This window comes from Mytilus edulis, chromosome 14, assembly GCF_963676685.1.
Source record: "Mytilus edulis chromosome 14, xbMytEdul2.2, whole genome shotgun sequence".
NCBI classification, from domain to species: domain Eukaryota; kingdom Metazoa; phylum Mollusca; class Bivalvia; order Mytilida; family Mytilidae; genus Mytilus; species Mytilus edulis.
Genome location: NC_092357.1, coordinates 46,301,211 through 46,310,452, shown reverse-complemented (window position 1 = coordinate 46,310,452; position 9,242 = coordinate 46,301,211).

Genomic DNA, 9,242 nt, shown 5'->3' with positions numbered 1-9,242 from the left:
GACATTTATTTCGCTAGTTATAAGCATTAATTCTAGATAAAATGCGACATTCCACCATGTAAAATTATTTATAAGAACAACAATAGGGAATGTTCAGTTCTTCTTTTGAACTATTGTTCTGGATTTGCTTAATTTTTTATTTAGTTTGTTTCTGAGGGTCTGGGTGGGGTTTCATGAGTAGATGATAAAAGTTTTTATACACTATGCAGAATACATGGCAAAAATATAAAAATAAATAATAAAGAATATAATAGTTAAGACAAGAAAAAAAAGGCGAGATAATATTGTGCATCAAACATCAAAAATAGAGAAATAAATATAAAGAAAAAGAAAAATGGCTTTAGAAATTAAAGAATATGGAATTGAAGGACCCCTTATCGAGACCCTCAAAGATTTAGTAAAACAATAAACATTCAGATAAAAAAAAATCGTGACGACTCGAAGAATACATTTGCACTGTAATTGTAGGCCTTAGAATATTAGATGTATTTAATAATATCAAAATGATATTTTATATTTTACAATGAAAGTGACACAATACCGAACTCAATACTGATCTAGTGGGATTAACACATGAATGCTTATTTTATGATATTAAAATGATATTTTGAATTTTACAATAAAAGTGAAACAATACCGAAAACAATACCGATCTAGCGGGATTAAAACATAAAAGTTTATCCTTTGAAAAATATTGAATAGTTTCGTATTTATAAATCGTGTATTGATAAAAATCTGCCATGTTACCTTATAAATCCATGTTACTAATTATTAAATAAATAATTAGAATAACCAATCAATCCTTATCTTAATCATCTGTTTTGAAATTTATGCAATTGAAAGCTAGCAGAGCAAGATGAAAAACATATTGTTAAGAGAAAACAAAGCATCGACAATGCCCTTTTATATTAGGTATTGTCGAATTTATTCAGTTTTAACTTCGAAAAACGTAATGCATTATTTAAAAAAAGTGGGAATGAGGATATTCTCAGATAGCACATATGCTACAGTCTCCTGAAAGTAACATGTATATCACCAATACTGTATTTTATTATAAAAAAAAAAATTGTCAATACAAAATGATGAATCGTTCGGAACTAAAACGTCCTTCTAAAAAAGGGGGGGTCTCTAAAGGCATAGTACTTGTAAGGATGATAGCTTTTCAAAATGTTTGGTTTTCAGTGCTATATGTTGATGTAGTTAGGTTCAAATATTGATTGGTTATGGAATTCTCTTTTGCGATATTTGAGTTTTAAAAAAATGGCGGGAACAATGGGAAACAACCCAAGAAGTTCGAACATTTGACAAACATTCATAAACCTTACCTGAGTACATTGTTAACTTCATTCTTGATTCAGCCTTCCAACTATTCAAACAGTTCGAATTGTCAACAAAATACATCCTAAGGGGAGTTCACTCTTTAAAGATCAACTGAACGATTTAATCACATGCTAATCGTAAATCGATTTAATCGTATGGTCTAAATGTCTTGAAAAAAAGCCATGCTAACAGAATATTCTTAAAAATGGTAGAAAAATGAGCTTGTCGATTATTTTAACATTTTATAGATATAAAATTGATAAGAATAAAAACAAACAAACAAACAAACAAACAAACAAACAACCAAACTGCAAATGATGATGTTTCATGCCACGACAAAAGTGCTACTTCCTTAAAAGGGGATATTTTTTTTTATAAAAGTCTTAGCACGAAAATGATACAAATATGAAAAAAACACAACCTTCTTTTCTGAAAAAAATATCGGAGCTATAAAACAAGAATTTAGAGCAAACAAATGCATTATGTTTATTATTTAATTCCTGTAATGTCTCATAACATACAATAGCTTAACAAATCAAACTCCTGGAAATATTGAAACGGTTGGTCTATAAATAACAATGAACAATAGTTTCAGCTAAACTATTCCTATTGGTTAAAACCAAGTCACGAAAACTTCAATATTGTATTTAATATTACTGTCGTTAAATTGAGCATGCCTTATATTTAAAAAAAATCGGATAAAACAAGGCATCTACATTTTACAGCGCAATGACACAGTTGTAGTCAATACAACTTCGTCTAATCAACAGAACACATGTATTCTTGATAAAATTCCGCGTGAAGCAATAGTTCTAGATAATTACATTGAATTGAGGGATACAATGTTGTTGAGAGTATCTGAAATTTTCATTTCGCTGTTGATTATAAACATTAGTGAGGCAGTTCTACTGAACATAGCTGACAGTTCGTTCACTAGGTCCGAGAACACAATTAATTCGTAGTGCATTTCTTTTAGAACATAAATGAAAATAAAAAAAATCCCACCTGCGCTTTCTCAAAGAAACTTTTACAGTGTGTTGTACTACTTTTGGGACAAATTATATCAAATTTATAGAAAACTTCATCGCCTCTAACTCAAAATATGGCCAATTTTATGTTTAGGGCGTCTTGAAATCTTTTGACAGCTTCCGAAGTGCTCATTTTCAACCTTTTTCAGCTGGACCAAATCACTACTTTCCTTTAAAATTCTGGACCCAAATTTTTTTACAGTGTAATTTCAACCCCCTTCTTGCAATTTGAGGCAGTGAACATGGAGAAATAAATTTGGAAGGGGTATAAAAATTAATGGCAAGTAACCCACTGTCAACACTAGGGACTATATTTGTGAACAACGAAAATCAAGGGACGACAATGGTGGTCTCGGACCTAATAGGGTAGAAAGAGTAGACAAATCTTAAAAAAACTTGGTATGAACAAAGCTTAATGTATTATAACACTACTTACAAAGTTTCATGACAATAGGATGTATATTATAGACATTAAGTTTAGTTCTATACTCATCTTTGCGTGTAAAATTTTGACGTTAAAATTGAAAAATTTCAACTATCAACATTTGGGGCTTTAAAAATTTAAATATTGCAAAAAAATACTTGTTAAATGCCTTAATATATAACTTATCATGTACTAAAAGCAATAGAGTACTCATTTGATTTATCAGACTTGGCATAATTATTCATAAGTCAAATTTATATGAGCCTGCGCCTAAAAATTCAGGTTTTTCAATGAAGTGGAGCCTTACATGAAGATGTAATATTTTCCAGCAATTTTAAATTTGTGAAGCTTTTTGGTTATAAATAATCCTTACATATGTATTTAAAGTACTTTAAATGGAAAGAAAAGTTACAAATAACATATCATATTAGTTTAAAAGGGTCTTAGGCCAAGTAAGACTGGAAAAAATTTAGGGTCAATTAAGGCCGTGCCACATATTTACATTTAAAAATGCATATTGAGGCTATAAAAAATAAAAATGTGTGTCTTTTTTATCATTTCTATACTCATGTGACATGATACAACAAATCTGAGCACAAAAAGACTCTTGCAAATAACTTTTCTTACAAGCAGTATGGGCTGAAACAAAGATTTTTGCCTTTTTAGGGAAAAACTTTCATGCAATTTATTCTCAACAGGCTTATATTTAAACCACTTGCTATCCTACAGAAGAAAAGAAATATAGTATGTGAAATGGAACAGGTACAATAGACATTGTAAAGTGCATTTGATACAAATTTAGTGAAGTCTCTAATATGGACATCAAATTTTATATACCAAGCTCCCCACTATTGCCTTCATCCAAACAAGGCGTTAGACAAGGGTCATTCATACAACACATTTTGCACATTTTATCTGAGATAAACTTCTTTTCTGTAGATTCAGAGTTCATAAATAAGTAAAAGAAGCAGGTAAAGGCATAGAAACACAAATATTGACACATAAAAACCTGTCAGATAGAAAGTCAGGATGCCATTTATGCATCAATATTGAAAAAGTTATAAAATGCCTATTTTGACCATAAAATGTCAAAATTGGTCGTTTTGGCAGAAATTCTATAAAATAAAAGTTTAAATCCTTTAGTTTCATGCTATTTGACAAGTTGACACCATCAAATCATTTAGGGAAGTTGCCAGAGTACAAATTCTATATTTACAGATTTCACCTCTTAGGTCCGAGAACACAATTAATTCGTAGTGCATTTCTTTTAGAACATAAATGAAAATAAAAAAAATCCCACCTGCGCTTTCTCAAAGAAACTTTTACAGTGTGTTGTACTACTTTTGGGACAAATTATATCAAATTTATAGAAAACTTCATCGCCTCTAACTCAAAATATGGCCAATTTTATGTTTAGGGCGTCTTGAAATCTTTTGACAGCTTCCGAAGTGCTCATTTTCAACCTTTTTCAGCTGGACCAAATCACTACTTTCCTTTAAAATTCTGGACCCAAATTTTTTTACAGTGTAATTTCAACCCCCTTCTTGCAATTTGAGGCAGTGAACATGGAGAAATAAATTTGGAAGGGGTATAAAAATTAATGGCAAGTAACCCACTGTCAACACTAGGGACTATATTTGTGAACAACGAAAATCAAGGGACGACAATGGTGGTCTCGGACCTAATAGGGTAGAAAGAGTAGACAAATCTTAAAAAAACTTGGTATGAACAAAGCTTAATGTATTATAACACTACTTACAAAGTTTCATGACAATAGGATGTATATTATAGACATTAAGTTTAGTTCTATACTCATCTTTGCGTGTAAAATTTTGACGTTAAAATTGAAAAATTTCAACTATCAACATTTGGGGCTTTAAAAATTTAAATATTGCAAAAAAATACTTGTTAAATGCCTTAATATATAACTTATCATGTACTAAAAGCAATAGAGTACTCATTTGATTTATCAGACTTGGCATAATTATTCATAAGTCAAATTTATATGAGCCTGCGCCTAAAAATTCAGGTTTTTCAATGAAGTGGAGCCTTACATGAAGATGTAATATTTTCCAGCAATTTTAAATTTGTGAAGCTTTTTGGTTATAAATAATCCTTACATATGTATTTAAAGTACTTTAAATGGAAAGAAAAGTTACAAATAACATATCATATTAGTTTAAAAGGGTCTTAGGCCAAGTAAGACTGGAAAAAATTTAGGGTCAATTAAGGCCGTGCCACATATTTACATTTAAAAATGCATATTGAGGCTATAAAAAATAAAAATGTGTGTCTTTTTTATCATTTCTATACTCATGTGACATGATACAACAAATCTGAGCACAAAAAGACTCTTGCAAATAACTTTTCTTACAAGCAGTATGGGCTGAAACAAAGATTTTTGCCTTTTTAGGGAAAAACTTTCATGCAATTTATTCTCAACAGGCTTATATTTAAACCACTTGCTATCCTACAGAAGAAAAGAAATATAGTATGTGAAATGGAACAGGTACAATAGACATTGTAAAGTGCATTTGATACAAATTTAGTGAAGTCTCTAATATGGACATCAAATTTTATATACCAAGCTCCCCACTATTGCCTTCATCCAAACAAGGCGTTAGACAAGGGTCATTCATACAACACATTTTGCACATTTTATCTGAGATAAACTTCTTTTCTGTAGATTCAGAGTTCATAAATAAGTAAAAGAAGCAGGTAAAGGCATAGAAACACAAATATTGACACATAAAAACCTGTCAGATAGAAAGTCAGGATGCCATTTATGCATCAATATTGAAAAAGTTATAAAATGCCTATTTTGACCATAAAATGTCAAAATTGGTCGTTTTGGCAGAAATTCTATAAAATAAAAGTTTAAATCCTTTAGTTTCATGCTATTTGACAAGTTGACACCATCAAATCATTTAGGGAAGTTGCCAGAGTACAAATTCTATATTTACAGATTTCACCTCTTAGGTCCGAGAACACAATTAATTCGTAGTGCATTTCTTTTAGAACATAAATGAAAATAAAAAAAATCCCACCTGCGCTTTCTCAAAGAAACTTTTACAGTGTGTTGTACTACTTTTGGGACAAATTATATCAAATTTATAGAAAACTTCATCGCCTCTAACTCAAAATATGGCCAATTTTATGTTTAGGGCGTCTTGAAATCTTTTGACAGCTTCCGAAGTGCTCATTTTCAACCTTTTTCAGCTGGACCAAATCACTACTTTCCTTTAAAATTCTGGACCCAAATTTTTTTACAGTGTAATTTCAACCCCCTTCTTGCAATTTGAGGCAGTGAACATGGAGAAATAAATTTGGAAGGGGTATAAAAATTAATGGCAAGTAACCCACTGTCAACACTAGGGACTATATTTGTGAACAACGAAAATCAAGGGACGACAATGGTGGTCTCGGACCTAATAGGGTAGAAAGAGTAGACAAATCTTAAAAAAACTTGGTATGAACAAAGCTTAATGTATTATAACACTACTTACAAAGTTTCATGACAATAGGATGTATATTATAGACATTAAGTTTAGTTCTATACTCATCTTTGCGTGTAAAATTTTGACGTTAAAATTGAAAAATTTCAACTATCAACATTTGGGGCTTTAAAAATTTAAATATTGCAAAAAAATACTTGTTAAATGCCTTAATATATAACTTATCATGTACTAAAAGCAATAGAGTACTCATTTGATTTATCAGACTTGGCATAATTATTCATAAGTCAAATTTATATGAGCCTGCGCCTAAAAATTCAGGTTTTTCAATGAAGTGGAGCCTTACATGAAGATGTAATATTTTCCAGCAATTTTAAATTTGTGAAGCTTTTTGGTTATAAATAATCCTTACATATGTATTTAAAGTACTTTAAATGGAAAGAAAAGTTACAAATAACATATCATATTAGTTTAAAAGGGTCTTAGGCCAAGTAAGACTGGAAAAAATTTAGGGTCAATTAAGGCCGTGCCACATATTTACATTTAAAAATGCATATTGAGGCTATAAAAAATAAAAATGTGTGTCTTTTTTATCATTTCTATACTCATGTGACATGATACAACAAATCTGAGCACAAAAAGACTCTTGCAAATAACTTTTCTTACAAGCAGTATGGGCTGAAACAAAGATTTTTGCCTTTTTAGGGAAAAACTTTCATGCAATTTATTCTCAACAGGCTTATATTTAAACCACTTGCTATCCTACAGAAGAAAAGAAATATAGTATGTGAAATGGAACAGGTACAATAGACATTGTAAAGTGCATTTGATACAAATTTAGTGAAGTCTCTAATATGGACATCAAATTTTATATACCAAGCTCCCCACTATTGCCTTCATCCAAACAAGGCGTTAGACAAGGGTCATTCATACAACACATTTTGCACATTTTATCTGAGATAAACTTCTTTTCTGTAGATTCAGAGTTCATAAATAAGTAAAAGAAGCAGGTAAAGGCATAGAAACACAAATATTGACACATAAAAACCTGTCAGATAGAAAGTCAGGATGCCATTTATGCATCAATATTGAAAAAGTTATAAAATGCCTATTTTGACCATAAAATGTCAAAATTGGTCGTTTTGGCAGAAATTCTATAAAATAAAAGTTTAAATCCTTTAGTTTCATGCTATTTGACAAGTTGACACCATCAAATCATTTAGGGAAGTTGCCAGAGTACAAATTCTATATTTACAGATTTCACCTCTTAGGTCCGAGAACACAATTAATTCGTAGTGCATTTCTTTTAGAACATAAATGAAAATAAAAAAAATCCCACCTGCGCTTTCTCAAAGAAACTTTTACAGTGTGTTGTACTACTTTTGGGACAAATTATATCAAATTTATAGAAAACTTCATCGCCTCTAACTCAAAATATGGCCAATTTTATGTTTAGGGCGTCTTGAAATCTTTTGACAGCTTCCGAAGTGCTCATTTTCAACCTTTTTCAGCTGGACCAAATCACTACTTTCCTTTAAAATTCTGGACCCAAATTTTTTTACAGTGTAATTTCAACCCCCTTCTTGCAATTTGAGGCAGTGAACATGGAGAAATAAATTTGGAAGGGGTATAAAAATTAATGGCAAGTAACCCACTGTCAACACTAGGGACTATATTTGTGAACAACGAAAATCAAGGGACGACAATGGTGGTCTCGGACCTAATAGGGTAGAAAGAGTAGACAAATCTTAAAAAAACTTGGTATGAACAAAGCTTAATGTATTATAACACTACTTACAAAGTTTCATGACAATAGGATGTATATTATAGACATTAAGTTTAGTTCTATACTCATCTTTGCGTGTAAAATTTTGACGTTAAAATTGAAAAATTTCAACTATCAACATTTGGGGCTTTAAAAATTTAAATATTGCAAAAAAATACTTGTTAAATGCCTTAATATATAACTTATCATGTACTAAAAGCAATAGAGTACTCATTTGATTTATCAGACTTGGCATAATTATTCATAAGTCAAATTTATATGAGCCTGCGCCTAAAAATTCAGGTTTTTCAATGAAGTGGAGCCTTACATGAAGATGTAATATTTTCCAGCAATTTTAAATTTGTGAAGCTTTTTGGTTATAAATAATCCTTACATATGTATTTAAAGTACTTTAAATGGAAAGAAAAGTTACAAATAACATATCATATTAGTTTAAAAGGGTCTTAGGCCAAGTAAGACTGGAAAAAATTTAGGGTCAATTAAGGCCGTGCCACATATTTACATTTAAAAATGCATATTGAGGCTATAAAAAATAAAAATGTGTGTCTTTTTTATCATTTCTATACTCATGTGACATGATACAACAAATCTGAGCACAAAAAGACTCTTGCAAATAACTTTTCTTACAAGCAGTATGGGCTGAAACAAAGATTTTTGCCTTTTTAGGGAAAAACTTTCATGCAATTTATTCTCAACAGGCTTATATTTAAACCACTTGCTATCCTACAGAAGAAAAGAAATATAGTATGTGAAATGGAACAGGTACAATAGACATTGTAAAGTGCATTTGATACAAATTTAGTGAAGTCTCTAATATGGACATCAAATTTTATATACCAAGCTCCCCACTATTGCCTTCATCCAAACAAGGCGTTAGACAAGGGTCATTCATACAACACATTTTGCACATTTTATCTGAGATAAACTTCTTTTCTGTAGATTCAGAGTTCATAAATAAGTAAAAGAAGCAGGTAAAGGCATAGAAACACAAATATTGACACATAAAAACCTGTCAGATAGAAAGTCAGGATGCCATTTATGCATCAATATTGAAAAAGTTATAAAATGCCTATTTTGACCATAAAATGTCAAAATTGGTCGTTTTGGCAGAAATTCTATAAAATAAAAGTTTAAATCCTTTAGTTTCATGCTATTTGACAAGTTGACACCATCAAATCATTTAGGGAAGTTGCCAGAGTACAAATTCTATATTTACAGATTTCACCTCT